This window comes from Phascolarctos cinereus, unplaced genomic scaffold (genome assembly GCF_003287225.1).
Source record: "Phascolarctos cinereus isolate Bilbo 61053 unplaced genomic scaffold, phaCin_HiC Scaffold_8;HRSCAF=390, whole genome shotgun sequence".
Lineage (NCBI taxonomy): Eukaryota > Metazoa > Chordata > Mammalia > Diprotodontia > Phascolarctidae > Phascolarctos > Phascolarctos cinereus.
In genome coordinates, this window is record NW_027556291.1 from 67,424,561 (window position 1) to 67,447,178 (window position 22,618).

At 36.1% G+C, this 22,618-nt stretch overlaps 1 protein-coding gene across 1 annotated transcript in view; it reads left to right on the forward strand.

Annotated features, from left to right (window-relative positions):
* The window catches only part of LOC110203308 (NFATC2-interacting protein-like), a 42,712-nt gene that overhangs the window by 10,126 nt on the left and 9,968 nt on the right, over positions 1 to 22,618 (forward strand). The window lies entirely within an intron of this gene.

Sequence of the window (22,618 nt, forward strand, 5' to 3'; positions counted from 1 at the left end):
GCAATACTGCCTTGGTATTATTAGGGTCCCAGCACCCTAACCTCTTCACCAATAATTCTTAGATTATGTTTTTCCAATGAAGTATTTAACATTTTCTTCTATTTTTTCATTCTTTTGATTTTGTTTAATTCTTGATGTTTCATAGGGTCATTAGCTTCCACTTGCCCCATTCTAATTTTTAAGGAATTATTTTCTTCAGTTAGCTTTTGTACCTCCTTTTCCATTTGGCCAATTGTACTTTTAAAGGAGTTGTTTTATTTATTCTATTTTTGTGTTTCTTTTTCTAAGCTGTTGACTCTTTTTTTCATAATTTTCTTGGATAACTCTCATTTCTTTTCCCAATTTTTCTTCTACTTCACTTAACTTGATTTTAAAAATCCTTTTTGACCTCTTCCAAGAGGACTTTCTGGGCTTCAGACCAATTCATATTCCCATTTGAGGCTTTGCATATAGGCATTTTGACATTTTTGCCATCTTCTGAAATTGTGTTTTGATCTTCCCTGTTGCCAGAGTAGCTTTCTATGGTCAGCACTCTTTTATTTTTTGCTTATTTAAAAAAGTTGAGCTCTGCTTCTGGGGTACAAAGGGCACAGTCTGAAGCTTTTTGCAATTGGGGCCAGAAGTCTTTTCTGTGCTGGGGCCTCTGGGTCTGGTGGCTTTCTCACCACACGAGGGTGGCCCAGCCTATTGGCACCTGTTACACCCTGGGTTCTGGGGCTGGCAGTTTGCCTGCTATGCTGGGGCTGAAGGCCTCACAGCTGGCCTGCCAAACCAGGACTGTACGACCTCGGGTGCTGATCTGTGCTGTAGCTAAGCTCCAATCTCTGACTTGCCCTGTCTGTGCTGGGCTGTGCTTTCCTTTTGCCCTAGTGAGATAGACCTTTCCTGAAATCCTTCTAACTTATCTTGGGCTGGAAAATTGTTTCACCCAAACTTTTTGTGGCTTCTATTGGCTCCAGAATTCTTTGAGAGGCTTGATTTAATGTTATTTCTGAGATAAAATGGGGAGAGCTGAGGCAACTTCCTAGCTACTCTCTGCCATCTTTGCTCTATTTGTTTTTTGTTTTTTTAAAATCAAATTATTTTTACAATTTTCATAGGTCTTATTGATATAATGATTTTGAAATATAAGTGATGTCCTTTAGAAGTAGGAATGTAAACACCTTGCTTTTTTGGACAGAAAATACTGCATATTCCTTATCATCAATTATTTAATTAATTATTATTAATAGTAATTTCAATAGCAGTCTTTACTAAAGAAAGAAATGCATGGAATTGCACATACTTTTGTTGTGCTGTTATGGGTTTTTAAGGTTTTTTAAGTTGACTAAAAAAAATCAGCCCTTTTGGCTGTGTGGTTTGTTTTGAAGCTTCAGCACTGTGTAACATGAATTACATTGGAATATTTGACTTATATAATATGAAAAAATCTAGATTAGTTCTTTTATTTTTAATTTACCTAGAACTGGTCAATATTTTGGCTCACTAAAAATACATGCAAAAATAAATCTGTGTCATTTATGATGTTTTCTATTGTAAGGCCAGAACAGATAATTTATGTTTTCGGAGCCCTCTCAGGTGTGGCCTATAGAAGTTTTTAGGACACTCCAGGTTTACCCTTTTGAGTTCTAAGGTCTTTCTTCTCTCTGATATCCCTTTGTCCAAGTGTTCTCCTATCTTTCTCATTCTCTTCTTCATGGCAATTCCCAGGCCTGACATTCTTCTGTGTGTTGAAATCCTCCTCCTTCACACAATTTCCTTTCTCAGCCTCTGAACATTTCCTATTCCTTCTGATCTAGGTCCTCTCAACACTGACATTATAGATTCTATATCCAAATCCATTTAGAATTCTGGATTTTATATTTTCTTCAAGCTAAAAATTCTATGTTTTAAGTGCCCTTGTAGATCTAAAATTTTGGCTTCACTTTCCCCTCCAAATTTGAATATCTAGAGATGAGGTTTACCACCTACCTTAGAAATTCTGTATTCAGAGCTGTCAACCACCTCCAGCTTTCTGTAATGGTTCCTGGAAGGCCAGATGTTCAATTTTCTAAGATCTCCCAAGAAATAACAGTTTTGAATCTAAAGAGACACCCTACTATGTTTTATCATATTTTTAATCTTTAAGTTTTTTTCATTAAATTATTGTGACCTTCCCAGCTCTGACACCTTTGTTTCTAAGAATACAGCATTAAATGATTTATAAGGGTTTTTTCTTTCAGTTTTTTTATTGATTAGGTTATTATTACAATGCACATGGATCTAACAAATATATTGATTTTGAACCATAAATTGTGTCTCTTTTCACTGCTCAAGAACCTCCTTGTTTTTGTGCCCAAAAGAATAGTTTCTATTCATTATAGTAATAGTAAAGTTAATAATAGTCTTCAGCAAAGAAGGAAATACATAGAATTGCATTTCTTTCAGGGGAAGGGATTTGGAATTTAGGGGCTTTCTTTGTAGCTAGCCACAAAATAGTCAACACTTTCACCAAACCTTTTAGCTGTGTGGTTGAGGATGTGAGAGTGTTCTTACAGACCCATCATTCAGGCAATCTACCATTCATTGCTATAAATGATTAATCTCAGAGGAAAAGTCTACTTTCTTCCTATTTTTGTAAAATTAAATAGAACTAGCCAATCTTATTTTTTGCCACCAAGAGTATGTATTTAAATAAAGCTTTGCCATTTATGATGTTTTCCATTATTAACTCCTCCTAGGGCTTATAATGAATATTTTCAGACCCCCTCAGTACCTCCCAAAGATCATATTTGCTGACACTCCAGGTTCTGACCTTTTTTGTCCTCAGAGCTCTCTCTTCTCTCTGACATCCTTTGTTCTAAAAGCTTTCCTTTCCTTCTCATTCTCTTCTTTTCTTTTCTTTTTTACTCTGTTTTGGTATACAGTGTAAGAGGTTGGTCTATGCCCAGTTGCTGCCATTCTCTTTTCCAGTTTTCCCAGCAGATTTGTCAAATAGTGAATTCTTATCACAGAAGCTGGGGTCCTTAGGTTTATCAAACAGTAGACCATAGTCACTGAGTACTGTGTTTTGTCTACCTAACCTATTTCACTGATCCACCACTCTATTTCTTAGCAATTATCAAGTAGTTTTGATGATTGCTGCTTTATAAAACCATTTAAGATCTGGTATGGCTAGGCCACCTTCCCCACTGTTTCTTTTCATTAATTCCCCTTGATATTCTGTACCTTTTGTTCTTTGAGATGAATTTTGTTATGATTTTTCTAGCTCTATGAAATAACTTTTTGTTAGTTTGGTTGGTATGGCACTGAAAGAGTACATTAATTTAGGTAGAATTGTCATTTTTATTATATTAGCTCAGCCTACCCATGAGCAACTTATTTTTTCCAATTATTTAGATCTGACTTTATTTTGTGATTTTGTTCATATGGTTTCTGGGTTTGTATCAGCAGGTAGACTCCCAAATATTTTATAATATCTACAGTAACCTTAAATGGAATTTCTCTTTCTATCTCTTGCAATTGGGCTTCGTTAGTAATATATAGAAATGCTGATGATTTATGTGGGGTTATTTTACATCTTGCAACTGCTAAAATTATTATTTCAAGTAGTTTTTAACTTGATTCTCTGGGATTCTCTAAGTATATAATCATATCATCTGCAAAGAGTGATAGCCTTGTTTTTTCTTTGCCTATTTTAATTCCTTCAATTTCTTTTTCTTCTCTTATTGCTAAAGCTAATGTTTCTAGTACCATATTGAATAAATGGTGGTAACGAACATCCTTGTTTCACCCTTGATCTTATTGGACATGCTTCTAGCCTGTCCCCATTACATATAATGCTTGCTGATGGTTTTAGATAGATGCCACTTATCATTTTAAGGAAGGCCCCATTTATTCCTATGCTCTCTAGTGTTTTTAGTAGGAATGGGTGTTGTATTTTATTAAAAGCTTTTTCTGAATCTATTGTGATAATCATATGGTTTCTGTTATTTTTTTTTTTTTGTTGATATGCTCAATTATGCTGATAGTTTTCCTCATACTGAACCAGCCCTGCATTCCTGGTATAAATCCTACCTGGTCATAGTGTATTATTCTTGTGATAAATTGATGTAATCTTTTTGCTGATATTTTATTTTAAATTTTTGCATCTAAATTCATTAGGGAAATTGGTCTATAATTTTCTTTCTCTGTTTTCACTCTTCCCAGTTTAGGTATCAGTACCATATTTGTATCATAAAAAGAATTTGGTAGGACTCCTTCTTCACCTATTTTCCCAAATAGTCTGTATAGTATTGGAATTAATTGTTCTTTAAATGTTTGATAGAATTTGCTCGTAAATCCATCTGTCCCTGGAGATTTTTTCCTAGGGATTTCTTCAATGGCTTGTTCAATTTCTTTTTCTGAGATAGGATTAGTTAAGTATTTTACTTCCTCTTCTGTTAATCTGGGCAATTTATATTTTTGTAGATATTCATCCATTTCATTAAGATTGTCAAATTTATTGGTATACAGTTGGGCAAAATAGTTCTTAATTATTGTTTTAATTTCCTCTTCATTGCTGGTGAATTCACCCTTTTCATTTTTGATAGTGGTAATTTGGTTTTCTTCTTTCTTTTTTTAATCAATTAACCAAAGCTTTATTTATTTTTCTGTTTTTTTTTCATAAAACCAACTCTTAGTTTTATTGATTAGTTCAATAGTTTTCTTAATTTCAATTTTATTAATCTCTCCTTTGGTTTTCAGTATTTCTAATTTGATATTTAATTAAGGATTTTTAATTTGTTCTTTTTCTAGTTTTTTTACTTGCATGCCCAATTCATTTATCTCCTCTTACTCTATTTTATTCATGTAAGCATTTAGAGATATAAAACTTCCCCTAAGAACTGCTTTCACTGCATCCCATAAGTTTTGGTATGTTGTCTCATTATTGTCATTCTCTTGGATGAAGTTATTGATTATTTCTATGACTTGTTGTTCGACTCACTCAGTCTTTACGATTGTTTAGTTTCTGATTAGTTTTAGTCTATCTTTCCATGGCCCTTTATTACATGTAATTTTTATTGCATTATGATCTGAAAAGTATGCATTTAATATTTCTGGCTTTCTGCACTGGATTGTGAGGTTTTTATGCCCTAGTATATGGTCAGTTTTTGTGTAGGTGCCAAGTATGGCTACTTGAGAAAAAAGGAATACCTTTCTATCCCCACTCAATTTTCTCCAGAGGCCTACTGTATCTAACTTTTCTAAAATTCTATTCACCTCCTTAACTTCTTTCTTGTTTATTTTGTGACCAGATTTATCTAGTTCCTAGAGGGGGAGGTTAAGGTCCCCCACTAGTATAATTTTACTGTCTATTTCTTCCTGTAACTCACTCAACTTTTGCTTTAAGAATTTGGATGCTATACCACTTAGTGCATATATATTTAGTGATGATATTACTTCATTGTCTATGTTGCCTTTTAGCAGGATGTAGTTTCCTTCCTTATCTCTTTTGATGAGATCTATTTTTGTTTTTGCTTTGTGTAAGATCAGGATTGCTACTCCTGCTTTGTTTTACTTTAGCTGAAGCATAATATATTCTACACCAGCCTTTTACCTTTACCCTGTGTGTATCCCTGTGTTTCCTATATGTTTCTATGTAAATAACATACTGTAGAATTATGGTTTTTAATCCATTTTGCTATCTGTTTTCAGTTTTATGGGAGAGGGGCCATCCCATTCACATTCACAGTTAAGCTTACTATCTGTCTTTCTCTCCATCCTTTCCCCCCCATTTATGCCTTTCTTTCTCCTTTGTCCTTTTCTCTCCCTGCTTTTGACCACTGCCTCCCTCAATCTTCCCTCCCTTCTATCAGCCCTCTCCCTTTTCTTTCCCTTTTCCCTTACTACTTCTTTCCTCCCTTCTAACCACCCTGTCCCTTTTCTTTTGCCTTTCTCCTCCTACTGCCTGTGGGGCAAGTTAGATTTCTATACCTAACTGAGTATGTTATTCCTTCCTTGAGCCAAATCCCATGAGAGTAAAATTGAAACAATGCTTTTCTCCCTCCCTTCTTTCTCTCTACTGTAATGTTTTTCAGTGTGATGCAATTTACCCTTTTCTGCCTCCTCCTTTCCTCTTCTCCCATTACAATCCCTTTTTACCCCTCAATTAGGTTTTTTATCATCCCATCAAAGTCAATTTATACCCACATCCTCTGACTATGTATATCCCTTTTAAATATTGTAATAAAGATACAGCTCTCAAGAGTTACAAGTATCCTCTTTCTGTGTAGGGATGTACACAGTTTACCCTTACTGAATAATGTTTTTTTTCTTTCATGTTTACCTTTTTATGCCTCTCTTGAGTCTTGTAGTTGAAGATAAAATTTTCCATTGAGCTCTGGTCTTTTCATCAGGAAAGTCTGAAAGTCCCCTATTTCATTGTATGTCCATTTCCTTGCCTGAAAGTTTATGCTCAATTTTGCTGGATAATTGATCCTTGGTTGTAATCCAAGCTCTTTTGCTTTACAGAATATTATATTCCAAGCCCTCTGATCTTTTAATGTAGAAGCTGCATGGTCCTGTGTAATCCTGCCTGTAGTTCCATGTTATTTGAATTATTTCTTTCTGGCTGCTTGCAGTATTTTCTCCTTCACCTGATAATTCTGGAAATTGGCTATAATATTCCTTGGTGTTTTCAATTTGGGATCTCTTTCAGGAGGTGATTGGTGGATTCTTTTGATAACTGTTTTTAACCTGTAGATAAAATATCTTTACCTAGTACCTCAGGACAGTTTTCCTTGATGATTTCTTGGAAGATGCTGTCTAGGCTCTTTCATCATGGCTTTCAGGTAGACCAATAATTCTTTTTTTTTTTTTTTTGCCTTTTTGGTGAAACATTTGGGGTTAAGTGACTTGCCCAGGGTCAGACAGCTATTGAGTCTCATGTGTCTGAGGGCAGATTTGAACTCAGGTCCTCCTGACTCCAAGGCTGGAGCTCTATCCACTGTGCCACCTAGCTGCCCCTTGAGGGTGACTTTCAAGCATTCCTGAGGAAAAGACCAGAGCTGAATATAAAATCTGACTGTCAAATACAAGAATGAAGTGAAACATGGAAGAGGTAAACAGGAAAGAGAAATCATAAGAGACTTATTAAGGTTGAACTGTTTACATTCCTGCATGGAAAGATGATATTCATAACTCATGAGTCCATTGTCAGTATTAGGGTAGTGGGAGGGAAAAAATTATATGTATGTATGTATGTATAGATAGATAGAGGGCACAGGGTGAGTTGAAGATTAAGGGGTGACATCTGGAAAATAAAATTAAGGGGTGAGAGAGGATTATACTGGGAGGAGAAAGGGAGAGGTAGCATGGGGTAAATTATCTCACATGAAACAGACAAGAAAAGGCTTTTACAGTGGAGGGGAAATGGGGGAAGGTGAGAGGGAATGAGTGAATCTTATTCTCATAGGATTTGGCTTAAGGAGGGAATAACATACACAATGGGGTATGGAAATCTATTTTACCCTACAGGAAAATAAGGGGGGAACGGGACAAGAGAGCAGGGGGGTTGACAGAGGGGAGGGCAGATTGGGGGAGGGGATAATCGGAAGCAAAGACTTCTAAGGAGGGACAGAGTCAAAAAAGAGAATAGAATAAATGGGGAATAGGATAGGATGAAGGGAAATATACTTAGTTTTTTACAATAGGACTACTATGGAAGTGTTTTGCATGACTACCCATCTGTAACCTGTATTGAGATGCTTGCCTTTTCAGTGAGGGTGGGTGGGGATGGAGGAATGGAGAAAATTTGTAACCCAAAGTTTTAAAAACACATGTTAAAAAAAAATATAAAAATAAATTTAAAAAAAAGAAAAAGAAAAAAATAAAACAAAACAATACACATAATGATTTACCAATACAGTGATTTCAAAGCACAATTGCTATCCCTTTAAAGACTATGCATATAACAACACATATCCCCCCAAATACACTACATTTGTTATGATCATTAGCACTATCAAGAATAGTCATCATCCAGTAAGAAACTGCATGGAATTGCATTGTTGTTGGTGAATGTTTGGAGGGGGCCGGTAGCCAAAAAACAATCTTTTCAATTTACCCATTTAGTTTTGTGGTGGAGGATGTAAGATTTTTTTTTATATCATCACAACTACGTTATCCTATATTACATTACAATAAGTTATTAATCTTATATGAAAAACTTTGCTGTTCAGTCATTTTTCAGTTGTGTATGACTCTCTGTGACCCTATTTGGTATTTTCTTGGTAAAGATATTGTAGTGGTTTGCCATCTCTTTCTCCAGCTCATTTTTCAGATGAGAAAACTGAGGCAAACAGGGTAAAGTGAGTTGCCTAGGGTTATACCACTAGCAAATATCTGAGTCCAGACTTGAACTCATGAGGATGAGTCTTCCTGACTCCAGGCCCAGGACCCTATCCAGTGGGGTTTAACAGCCCTATGAAAAAATTTACTTTCTTTTATTTTCATAAATTACCCAGAACTGGCCAATATTTTGCCCACTAAGAATACTTATTAAAATAATTCCTTGCCATTTAGAATATGTTCCATTCTAAGATCCTTTCTAGAGTAGATGATTTATGTTCTCAAAGCACTCCCAGCTATGATATATGGTAGCTTTTAGGACATTCCAGGATGTGACATTTTGGGCTCTAAAGGTTCTTCTCCCTCTGACATCACTTCTTCTAAGTGCCCTCCTAACTGTCTCCTTCTCTTCTCCATGGCTAAAGATCCAGGCCGGCCCTTCTGTGTGGTGAGATTCTTTTGCTTCTGACAGTTTCCATTCTCAGCCTCTGAAACATCTCTCACTTTCTCTGTTCCAGTTCCTCCTAGCATTGACATTCCTGCTCATACAACCTCTTCTGTTCAGGACTCTGGATTCCAAACTTCCTGCAGGCTCAGACAGTCTTGGTTCTAAGTGCCCTCCCTAATCTAATATTCTACCTTCACTTTCCATTTGAAATTGGGACATTCAAAGGCAAGAATTACCCTCCAGCTGGAAATTCTGAATGCTAAGCTCTTGGCCACTTCCAACCTTCCCCTTGAAAGGTGCCCAGAATAATTATAGAATTTTCAGTGGTGTAAAGCTTCCCAGCCCTGAGACCTTTTGTTTGATGGCTGGACCCTGCTCTGATCACAAAGACTCCCTTTTTCAATGTTTTATTTCTTTGAATATTAATGCAATGCACATATACCCTGAAGCTGTCCTTTGGAAGTATCAGTGTTGTTCCATTCAAATATTCTATGTGGAACAACCTGATTTTGCTAAAAAGTCTTTATATTGATTTTAATGAATAGAAATAACAATAGCAATCTTTCTCATAGAAGGACCTGTATGCAACTGCATTGTATTCTGTGGGAATTTTTTTTTTTCTTTCCTGAATGGGTAGATTATTTTGGTAGCCACAAAATAGATCAGACTTTCACCATGCTTTTGGTTGAGTGGCTGAGGGTGTTAGCTTTTTGTTTTTTCAGAAGCTTCACCATTACACTAATCTATAACAAATTGCTATAAATTATTCATCTGAAATGAAAAAATTTCTTTTCTTCTCATTTTTAATATTAAATAGAAATGATCAATATTTTGGCTGAATAAGAATATTGAGGAAAATAAATCCTTGCTTTTCATGATATTTTTCAATCTAAAGCTCCTTCCAGAGCTTCCTGTTCTCTAAGCTCTCCCAGCAATGGTCCATGGTAGTTTTTGGGACACACCAACTCTGATTTTTTGTCTTCTAATTGCTCTCTCTGCTCCTATTCCCCTTCTTGTAAGTGCTCTCTTTACTTTCTCATTCTCTTCTCCAGGGCTACTCTCAGGCCTGGCATTCTGTTGGCTAAAATCCCACTGGATTTGTAAATTTACAGTCTCAGTCTCTGAATATCTGCCCCCTTCTCAGTTCTAGACACTTTTACCACTGACATTCCAACTTCTGCAGCTACTTCCAGCTCAGGATTCTGGGTCCTTCAAACTCAGCCATTTTCAGTTCTAGGAGCCATCCCTGATCTAAAATTCTAGTTTCACTTTCCATTCCAAATTGGGACATTTAGAAGAGAATCTTCTCTCTTAGTCAGGAAGTTCTGTGTTCTAAGCTCTTAGCTACTTCCAAAGTAAGTCCTCAAAAGGTACCTGGAAGCCTACCTAGTCAGTGTTCCAAGGACTTTCTGAGACCTGAAATTTTTGCCCATCCCCTCTCATGATCTATAAGGATGGTTTGCTTTTGTTTTCTCTTTTGGATAGTTATTACAAGGCAAGGTGTTTATAGATATGCTAAAATAAGCAAAAATAAGTTATCTCCCTTCAAATTCTTGAAAACCTAACACGTTTTTGACATTTGGTGAAAAATTCTCTATATTCATGATCATTAATAGTAACACGTATTTCCATTTTCATTAAAGAAGAACCTGTATGGAATTGTATTGTTTAGGGCTGCAGATTTTGCTTTTCTAAATTATTTTGAGGGGCTAGCCAAAAATAAATAGTGCTTTCATCTTATTGTTTCAGAGCTATGGTTGAGGATGTGAAAAAAAAAATTAAGACTCACTACTTTATATTTAAATTAAATTGGAATAAATTATTGATCTTATATGAAAATCCTTTCTTATTTTTTAAATTAGTTCTAAATGCGGTGTGTGTGTGTGTGTGTGTGTGTGTGTGTGTGTGTGTGTGTGTGTGTGTGTGTGTAAGGCCCCTTCCCCAGCAGGTGATTTCTGTTCTCTTTGCCTTCATACCTGTAGGTTTGGAGTACACTGTTAGAGCTGACCTTTCTGCACTAAGGACTTTTCTTTTTCTCATATCCCCTGTCATATGAGCACTGCCAACTCTCTCATTTTTGTCTCCATGGCAACTCCCAAGCCTGACACTCAAATCTTCCTGTTTCTGAAAATGTCCCTTCCCAGACCCCATACAGCTCCTTCTCTCTCTTCTCTAGGCCTCACAATTAAGGCCTTGCAGATTCGACAACCTCATCCAGCTGATGATCCTGAATTCCAGATTCCCTTCAAGCTCAGACTTTCAATGTACCATTAGCCATCCCCACTCTAATAGTCTCACAAATATTTTTATTCAAAATCTTGGCATTTACATGCAGGACTTATCCTCTAGCTTGGAAATTCTGCATTCTCAGCTCGAGGACCCCTCCAATATGTCCTTAAAAGATTCAGGGAGCAGCCCCGATATTCAGTGTTCCAAGGGCCTACCAAGACCTGAAACTTTTGGTTTTGAGGCCTCACCCTATAATGGTTGACAGCTTAAAAAAAGTTAATTGGTTTATCATTACAATGCACATAAGTTTAATTGATATCCTGATTTTGAACATAAGTCTTGTTCTTTCTTTGTCTTAGCTTTGTAAATCTTATTTTATTGTCCCAAAATATCCTACCTTCAATATCATTAATAATCATATCAGTAGCAGTCTTTACCAACAAAGGAAGTGTAGAGAATTGCATTTGTTTCAATGTGAAGGTTTTTGAAGTTATTTTTGCCTAGTCAGAAAATAGACTATGCCCTTTCATAGTGTTTTTATATATATGAGTGTAATATAAATTAAACTGGACTAAACTATTGATCTGATATGAAAAATCTTTTTAAAATTACCTCAAAATGGCCAATATTCAGGACCATTAGCAATACATACATACATACATATATATGAGAATAAATCCTTGACATTTGTGGGATTTTCCACTGTAGGGAGCCAAGGATTTGTGTTCTCAGACACCTTCATGCTCTCCAAACGTCTTGGTTTTTCTGGGACCTCTGAAATATGACCTTTGTCCTGTAATAGATTTCTTTGCTCTGTTATCCCTTCTTGTAAGTACTCTCTGACCTGTCTCATTCTTTTCCCCATGGCTCTTCTCCAAAGCTGCCTTTTGTGTGCTACAGTCCCACTGCTTCTGACAGTTTCCATTCTCAGCCCCTGAGCTTAATTCACTCTCTTTGTTCTAAACCCTCTCACATCTGACATTGCAGCTTCCTGTACAGCCTTATTCAGCTGAGGATTATGGATTCGAAATTTTCTTCAAGCTTGTTAGTCTAAGTCACACGAGTCTTTTGTTGTGGGTGTTTTTGAGTGATTTCAGTCATGTCCTAGTCTTTGTGACCCCATTGGGCTATCCTTAGCAGTTTTTTAGTTTTCAAACCACTGGAGTGGTTTGTCATTTACTCCTACACTTCAATTTACAGATGAGGAAAACAAGAGAAACAGAGTTAAATAACCAGGGTTTCACAGCTGGTAAGTGTCTGAGGCCAGATTTGAACTCAGGAAGATAAGTCTTCCTGACTCCAGGCCCTGAGCTCTATCCACTGTACCACCTACCTCCCATATATATCTTACCCATTCTAATATTTCAGCTTTACTTTCCAGTCAAATTTGGGACATTCAGAAGCAGGACTCACCTTTTAGAAAGGGAATTCTTTATTTTACGATTCAGCCACCTCCAGCTTTGCCGCTTGAGTGTTCTCTGGAAGCCAAGACATTCAATCATGTAAGGACCTCCAAGAAACCACACTCTCTTAGGAAGTGTAAATTTTTTTCCAATTTTTTATTCATCACATTATTAAAATGCAAATGAATATTATAGGTAAAATGATTTCAAAACAGAAGTCCACTACATTATAAGTCCTCTGTATGTAATAGTTTGTTTTTGTGACCAAAAATACTCCATAGTCAATATCATTAATAGTAATATCAGTAGTAATATTTACCAAAGAAAGAACTGCATAGAATTGAATTTATTTTCAAGTTGAGTTGTTTTGTTTTTTGGGGGAAATGTTTGGTTCTCAGAAAATAGAAATAATTTACTCACACTTTTTGCTTTGCGATTGAAGATGTGGTTTTTTTTAAACCATCAGTACTGGGATAATATATATCAAACTGGAATAAATTGTTATTGATATGAAAAATATACTTCCTTAGTTTTCAAATTAATTAGAATTGGTCCAAAATTTGGCCCAGTAAGAATGTATATGAAAAGAAATCCTGGCACTTCATGATGGTTTCCATTCAAAGGCCCTCCAGAACAGAGGTTGTGTGTTCTCAGAGCCTTCCCTGCTACTCCAGATGAAAGAGTTTAGGATAATGCAAGCCTGACCTTGTGTTCTACGAGCTCTCCTCATTCTGATATGGCTTCTTCTTCTAAGAGCTCTCCTACTCTCTCTTTCCCTTCTCCATGACTCCTCCCAGGCCTGATATTTTGTGTGCCCAAATCCTCCTGCTTCTGACATTTCCCAATCCTAGCCTCTCCACATCTCCTACTCTCTCTTTTCTAGTCCCCTGCAATGCTGACATTCCAGCTTCTAAAGCCTCATTCAGCTCTGGATTCAGTATCTGATATTTCCTTCATGCTTATAAATTCTAGGTTCTAAGTGCCCTCCCTGTTTTAATATGCGATCTTCACTGTCCACCATCAGTTATGATACTGAAGCAAGACTTACCTCCTCGCTAGGAAATTCTAGATTCTAAGCTTTCAGCCACCTCCGACTTTCCCTCTTGAGTGTTACTTGGAAGCCCAGACATGTAGAATTCTAATGAACTTCTAAGACATGAGATTTTTAGACTTAAAGGAACACCCTCCTTTAATTTATCAGAGCTTTCTTTTTTGGAAAGTTTTAAAAATTGGATTCTTATTACAATGCACATAGTTCTGACTGATACGATGATTTTCAATCATAAGTCATGTTCCTCTTAAGTCCATGGAATGAAACACCTTTATTTTGTCTAAAAATACTTTATATACATTTTCATTAAAATAATTTCATTAGCAGTTTTTACGAAAGAAGGAACTCCCTGGAATTGTCTTTGTTAAAATGTGGTGGTTTTCTTTTTCCTTTTTGGGGTATTTTTTAGGTGGTCAAAAAATAGTCTGTACTTTCATCATGTCCTTTTGGATGTATGTTTGACGTTGTGAGGTTTTGTTTTGTTTTTGGTGTTGTTTTTAAAGAATCACCACTGGGTTACTATATATTAAATTGGAATGAATTATCAATCTCATAAAAACAATCTATTCTTTTATTTTCAAAAATTATTGAGAAATGGCAAATATTTGGGCCCTCTAAGAATTTACGTAAAAATATATCCTTGTGTTTTATGAGATTTTCCATTCTAAGTTTCTTTTTAGAACACATGATTTATGTTCTCAGAGCCTTCTCAGCTCTCAGATGTAGTCATTTTAGGACACTCCAAGATGTGACCTTTTGTGTTCTAAATCTTCTCTTCTCTCTGCGATCCCCTCTTCTAAGACTCCCTCCTTTCCCCAACTTTCTTATTCACTTCCCCATAGCTACTCTTGAGCCTGACACTGTGTGACAAAATCCCAGTTCTTCTAACAATTTTCATGCTCAGCATTTGAATGTCTCCCACTCTACATTTGGGCCCTTCCCAAAACTGACATCCCAAGTTCTACAGCCTAATCCAGCTTTGGATTCAGGATTCAAAATTTCCTATAGGCTCAGACATTCTAGGTTCAAAGTCCCTTCCCCAACTAATATTCTTTTTTCACTTTCCATTCCAAATTGGGACATCGAAGAAATGGAACCTACATCCTAGCTAGGAAATTCTGTATTCCAAGATTTCAGACATCTCCAAAATACCCCTTTGAAAGGTGTCTGGAAATACTCTATAATATTCATGGTTCCAGAGACCTTCTCAGCCCTAACATATTTTGTTCATAGGCAACACCCTGTTGTGGTGTAGAAAGTTTTTTTAAAAAAGTTTTAAAAATTGATTTTTATATTATGAAGGTGTACATCTTGCTGCTATAATTCTTTTGAATTAAATGTGGTATCCCTTTGAAATCTTCAATATTGAACATATTTTATACCCCCCAAAAAGAACTTATATTGCCTATCAGAAATATAATAAAAATTATAGTCATTAGAATGGATTGTGTGGAATTGCATTTGTTTTGGGGTGCAGGTTTTTGGTTATTAGGTTTTTTGTCTAGCCATTAAATAGATACTTTTCTTCGAGGTATGGTTCTGGATGTTTTACATGTATACTCATACAGATGTATATGTGTACATATGTATCCACACATATGTATTTATATATATATATATATATACACATATTTATATACTTTTTTGAAAAACATTACTACAAATTAAAATGGAAAATATAATTAATCTCATACAATAAGGTACTCATTCTTTTGTGTTTAAATTCTTTTTATTTTAGAGAAATACTAAAACTTAAATACATAAGAAAAGAAAAAGAAACATAAAGTTAAATAGTAAACAAATATAAAATAAAAAAAGAAAAAAGGTCATATGCACAGCAGAATATAGGAGAGGATTCAGAATATATATAATAACTTTCCATGTTAAGAAAGCCTATGTATTAAATACTGTGCCTTATGTTGAAAGCTGTCTTTTCTTTGCTTCTTTGTAGTTTTTCTTTTGTTCTCTGCTGTACACTTTTTACTTTGTTCTTCTTTGCCCTTTCTCCTACCCTGCCCTAGGTAACAATTAAGTGTGTATATATTTATATATAGATGTGTATATATGTATGCGTGTATATGTGTATATACATATATGCATATATACACACAGACACACATATATAAATATATACTTTCCCTAAAAAATTCTACTCCTAATCTTTGTTTTTCTGTTTGTGCATATCTCTTTTTTCCTGTCTCTCCTAACTCCTCTACTTTACTTCTGTCTGCTACCTTGCCCTCCTATTACTTAACCTACTGCTCCAGAACAATCCCTCCCTTGTCCTCCCCTTTCCATAAATCTAAACAACCTTTTGTACACACCTTTGATCTATTCCCTCACCTTCCTCTCTAAAGATTACTCCGTTATCCTCACATTCCCATTAATCTAAACACCTTTCTATATCCCCCTTTAACCTATTCTCTCTATCTCTGAAGGTCCCTCTTTTATCCTCTCCTTCTTCCTATCCCCTTAGAGTTTTATTTCTTTCTAGATTTAGAAGACTTTTAGACTCTTCTAGATGTATACGCATTTTTCCTCTCTTGAACTCATTCCCAATGAAAGTAGGTTTCCAGAACTAATAGCCCCCATCCCCCATCTAATTCCTCTGTATTTTTTTGTTCCTCTTGCACTTCATTGGTATAAGATAATTACTCTTTTAGCTGTTCATGAATAGTTTTACTTTTTGAAGTCATATTACTCTCAGGTCTGCCCCAATCTTTCTTATAAGCTACCTAAATATTAGTAACAATCTTAGACATAGATTTTGCATTTTACATACATAAAAGGTAAATATTCTATCCTTATTCAGTCCCTTGTATTTGGTCGTTGGTATGTACCTTATATTTCTCTTGTATGTCAAATCTTCTATTAAGATCAGGGTTTGTTTGTTTTTTTTAAACAAGTCCTGAAAATCTACGATTCATTAAATATCCATTTTTTTTTTCATTCAGAAGTATCCTTCTCTTTGCTGGGCAGGATATTTTTTTCTAGAAACCCAGTTCTTTTGCTCTTCAATATATAGTGTTCCAAGACCTGTAGTCTTTTGCTGTCGCCACTACTAGGTCTTGTGTGATTCTAATTGTGGTACTGCCATGTGTAAATTGTTTTTTTCTTGTTGCTTATAATATTTTACCCTTGAGCTGGGAGGTTGGGAATTTGACTCTAATATTCCTGTGGGTTTTCCTTGTAGGGTCTCTTTCAGGTGATGATCATAAGATTTTTTCTATTTCTACTTTCCTCTGTTGTCCTAATTCTTCATAATGATTTTCTTTAATTATTTCTTGTATTATTGTATCAAGATTCTTTTTTTGATCATAGCTTTCACGTAGTCCAGTTATTCTTACGTTTTCTTTTCTTGATCTGTTCTCCAGATCAGTTGTTTTTCTTATGAGATGTTTCACATTCTTTTCTATTTTTTCATTCTTTGTATTTTGCTTTTTTATTTCTTGATCTCTGATAACTTTGCTGGCTTCCCCTTGCCTAATGCTGATTTTTAAGGAGTCATTTTCTTCTTTAAGATTCTGGATCTCTTTTTCCAATTGATTGATTTTCTTTTCATAATTTTCTTTTTTTTTCTTGGATTGTTCTTATTTATTTATTTAGTTTTTCCTCAATTTCTCTCATTTCATTTTTAAAGTCTTTTTAAAATTCTTCTATGAATTCTTTGTGGGAAGGTGACCATTTGATATTACTCTTTGGGGTAGAAGAGAGTTTCCTTGCTTTGGTATCTTCCTCTGAAGATGAGCCCTGCTCTCATCTATTCTCATAGTGGTTATCTATGGTTGGATTCTTTCTCCTTTGCCTGTGCATTTTTTTTTGTAATAATTTAGTTTTTATAATCACCTCTAGTCCTGGGGTGTGGAGGATGGAGCCTCTGGCCTCAGATCCTTTTCAGTTCTCCTGTCTGACCTTGAACTAGAACCAAGACCTCCAGTCTCCTGTAAGTGTCCACAGCCAGACGCCCCACTGCTTCTGCACTCCCCTAGTGTGTGCTGGTTCCTTCTTGCTCCCACCTTGCCTCGCAGCACACATGGGTCTGGAGTCCTGGTCAGCAGAAGTCCCCTGGATCTTCCCAGGCTCAGATGCCCAGCCTCCCTCTCTGGGTTCCTGTGGCTGGTGCCCAGGCAGCCTCCCAACCTAGCTAAACCCAGGGCTTGGCAGTTGTTGTTTAAGGGGAGCCTAGCCTGGAGCTGTTTACTTTTCACAGGGATCAAACCTGGTCCTGGATTGTTCTTCAGATCTTCTCTGATTGTCCCAGGAGGACCCCTGTTCTGCCCCTACTCTTATTTGTTTTCACTGCTCTATGTTTGCCCTGAGGTGCTATTTTATCTCTTTTGTGGAGGAAAATCTTGAGAGCTTGCAATTTTCTGACCATCTTCTCAGAATCCTCTTTCTTTGTTTTTTTCTTTTTTTTCAATTTAATCCAAAGTGGCCAAAATGTTGGCCCATGGGAAATATAAAATAAAATTAAACCTTCCAATTTATCATATTATCCATTCTGAGGACCCTCCAGAGCTCATGATTTATCTTTGTAGAGTCCTCCCAGCAATCCCATACCATTGTATTGAGGACACTCCTTTTTCCGATATGCTAGGGTCTAAAGGCTCTCCTGGTTCTAATATGTTTTTCTAAGGGCTCTCCTCAATCTCTCATTCTCTTCTTCATGGCTAGACCTAGGCCACATGTGTTAGGTGCTAAGATCCTGCTGCTTTTAACAGTTTCCACTCTCAGCCTCTGGACATATCTCACTTTTTGTGTTCTAGTCCCTCACAACACTCACATTCCAGATTCTATAGCCTCATACAACTCTGGACTTTAGATTCCAAATTAACTTTAAGCTTTGATATTATAGGTTCTAAGTGCCCTCCCTGATCCAATACTCTGTCTTCACTTTCCATTACTAATTGGGACAGTCAGAGGCTGGACCCAACTCCTAGCTAGGAAAATCTATGTTCTAAGCTTTAGGCTACCTCAAACATACCTCCTTGAAAGGCACCTGAAAGCCTAGACATTCAGTGTTATAAAAACCATCTAATATTTGACAGTTTGGGATCTAAAGGAACCTTCTCCAATCATCTATAAGGTTTTTTAAAAAAAGTTTTTTAAGGGAATATTACCATACTGTGTAACTCTTATTGGTTTCACAACATATTTCATGTCCCTTATAAGTCATTAGTATGTAATACCTTTTTTTAGGGATGAAAATACTTCATATTCATCACCATTAATAGCAATATTAATAAGAGTTTTTGTTAAAGAAGGAAATGCATAAAATTATATTTGTTTCAGTGTACAGATTTTGGTGTTGTTGAGAGTCCCTTTGGCTAACCAAAAAATAGTCACCACTTTTGGCAAACCTTTTAGCTGTATGGTTGAGGATGTGAGGTTTTTTTTAAACCTTTACTACTTTGTAATATTAAGTTGGAATAAATGACTGATCTCATAGGAAAAAATCTAAATTCTACTTGTTTTTAAATTTACCTAGAACTTATCAGTATTTTGACTCACACTGAATAGACATAAAAATAAATCTTTTCCATTTCTGATATTTCCTATTTTAAGGTCACTTCGAGAACAGAGAGATTTATATTCTCAGAGCCCTCCCAGCTATGGTACCTGGAAATTTTTAGGATGCTCCCAGTCTGACATTCCTTGTTCTATGAGTGGTCCTTGATCTGATATCCCCTCTTCTAAATGCTCTACTAAATCTCTTATTCTATTCTGTATGGCTAGTCCAAGGACTGACATTCTCTGTGCTAAAATCCTCATCCTTATGACAATTTCCATTCTTGGCCCCTGATCATTTACCATTCTCTTAGTTACAGACTCTCCTAGTACTAACATTCCAGATTCCATATCCTCAGTCAGATCCAGGTCCCCAATCTATTATTTCAGCTTCATTTTCCACTCCAAATGGCAACATCCAGAAATGGGACTTACCTCTTATCTGGAAAATTTGGTATTCTTTCCTCATATCCACCTTCAACTCTCCCTCTTGAATGGTCCTTGGAAGGCCAGACATTCAGTGCTCTCAGGACCTTCCAGCTCTGACATTTTTGGTTTTGAGGCCACACTCTCTAGTGATCTATAAGGATTTTAATTCATTTTTTTACTTATTGGATTATTGTTCCAATGCACATGTCTCTAAGTGCAATAACTATTTCAAAACCAAATTCTTCTAACTTATGAGTCCTCAGTATATAGCAGCTTGGGTTTTTTGGGCCAAAAATACTCTATAGTCATTATGATTAAGAATAGCAAATAAATCCTTGCCATTCACATTTTCCATTCTAAGATGCCTTCCAAAGAAGATAATTTACGTTCTCCACGCCCTCCCAGCAATGGCCTATAACAGTTTTTAGGGCACACCAGGTCTGGCCTTTCTAAGGGTGCTCTCAGGGCCCTCTTTGTCCTGATATTCCTTCTAAATGCTCTCCTGCCTTTCTTGTTCTCTTCTCCATGGCTACTCCCAAGCCTGACTGTCAGTCTGAGCTGAAGAAGGCCTTTGGTATCATCTAGTCCACTCACTTCACTTTATACATGAGAAAGGAGGCCCAGAGAGCTTAGTTGGAAACTTCTGGAATGTTCACCCTCAGGGAAACTTGGGAATGATGTTAGCCTCCCAGTTGAATGATAGCTGGCTGCCTCAGGGTAAGCCTCTGTCTTTTGTGAACAGCATTACTCTTGGCTGACAGGGATTTAAAATGCCCTTAAATTCTTATGGGACAGGACAATCCTTTACAATAGATCTTAGCTCCTCATCAATTAGTCATGAAGTTCGTAGACACCACCTCCCTGGGTATTTTGTTTCTTTGCTTTATCCTGATATACTGTGCTCCCAGAGAACTGTGCACATAAAGTAGTCTCCACCCCTCTCCACACCCCACTCTCTGCTTTTTTTCCCTCAATAATAAAAAGATATTGACAAAAATGACAGGACTTAGAAATATTGAAACTGATGCAAGTATTTCATCGTTATCCTCTCATCACAGTGAAATCAGTAAACTCATGTTTGTGATCAACCGCTTCATTAATTTCACCTACAAAAAAATAAAGAATAAATAGCCCTTCTATTCTAATTTAGAAAAAAAAAGCATCTTATTCTTAAAGTAAAAAAAAAAAGCCACACATTAGAGAATCTAAACCAAATTATCTAAAATTGGTGACTTTGGCCTGAAGAGAAACTTGCCATGTCAAAAGCCAAGGTAAACTTGATTTTCCAAGTTGAGTTGCTAAAAAGAGAGAGATGCTGTAGTGCAGGAAAGCTCTGGTGGGCCCAGGTTCCCCGAAGCTTTTTACATTGCTACAGTCAGTCAGTAGAAGGCAGTAGCATGTAGGAAACCACTTTGAAACCTTTCCCCCACCTGTGCCATAGTCATCTCTCATTTAACAAATCTGAAGAATTCCTTTATTTTCCCTTAAAAAAAATAACCTGTTAATTTAAAACAGGGAGGCCTTTGCCAAGTGGCAAATTATAATGTGAATTTAAACAAAAGATGCTAGTTGCTACATTTTCATCATGTTTGCTTAGCTTTTATTTGTTTTTCTGTGAACTAATTTTTTCAAAGGTGATTGTAAATCATTTTATATAGCATTTTGATCGATTATTTCATTATTAATTTCCTCAGGCTCAGATATTCTAGCTTCTAAGTGCTCTATGGGCTCTCTTTGCTCTGAGGGCCTTTCTTCTATATGCCCTGCTAGCTTTCTCATTTTTGTCTCCATGGCAACTCCCAGGCCTGAAATTCAGTGTGCTCCAATCCTCCTGTTTCTGGAAATGTCTACTTCCTGACCCCGTACATCTCCCCCTCTCTTTTCTCCAGGACCCCAAAATTCTGACCTTGCAGATTCTACAACCTCATGCAGTTCCTCATCTTGAATTTCAAGTTTCTTTCAAGTTGGTACTATCTATATTCCTTGAGCCACATGCCCTAATACACTCTCTATGATTTTCACTTAAAATCTAGATGTTGAGAGACATATCACTTAGTTAGGAAATTCTGTATTCTCAGCTCCTTACCCCTCCAACATATATCTTTGAAAGATCCCTCAAAGTCCTGATATTCAGTGCTCCAAGGGATTATTAGGAGCTAATATTTTGGATTCTAAGGCTGTATTCTCCTGTAACCCATAAGGATTTTTCTTTTTTATTGGATCATTATTACAGTACCCATGAATGTTACCAAATATAAATTTTTAAAACTAACCAGTGTCTCTTCTAAGTCCTTAGCATACAACACATTATTTACCCGCAACTGGAAAATATTTTTGCTCAATAAGAATGTATTTAAAGTAATCCTTAAAATAGAAGACATTTTGCATTTGAAGGCCCATTCCACAGCAGATGATGTAGGAGCTGAGACCTTACAGCTGTGGCCTATGAAAAATTGGAAGACACTCTAGTCTTGGACTTACTACTATGGTGGGAAATTTTGTGTTTTAAGCTCTAATCTACAACCAACTTGCCCACTTCAATGGTATTTAAAAGTCCAGACATTCAGTTTTCTAAGAAGCTTTAAAGATATGACATTTTTATGCCTGAGGGAGACCCTCTAGAGATCCCTAAGGTTCATTTGGGCTTTTTCTACTTCAGTTTATTTCATTCATTTATTTTGCCAATGTATTTGGGTCTTAGACATATACTGATTTCGAAATATAAGTTGTTTCTCCTTAAAAGTTCTTATCACATAATAGAATTTTTAATGGCTGAAATTCTGAATATTCATTATCAGTATTACTACTACCAATACTTATCTTTATCAGTGATGGAATTATAGAGGATTACCTTGATTTTAGGGTACAGATATTTGAGATTTATTGATTGTTTTTGTGTGTCAATAAAAAACGTTATTTTCAGAATACTTTTAAGGCTCTGTGATCAAGAACGTGAGATTTTTTTTTTCACTTATGCATCACCTCTGAATACTAAAGTTGAAATTGGAATTTATGTTTGGTCACATAAGAAAAACACATCTTTAAATGCTATTGACATCCAAAGAAAGAACTATGGAATTTGAATGCAGATTGAAGCATACAGTTTGCTATTTTTTTTCTTCTATTTTATTTTGTTTCACCTTTCTGGTGGTTCCTCCTATTGGTTCTAATTCTTCCTTACAACATCAGTAATGTGAAAATATGTGTAATAGCTATCTTGGGAAGGGAGGTGGGGAGGGA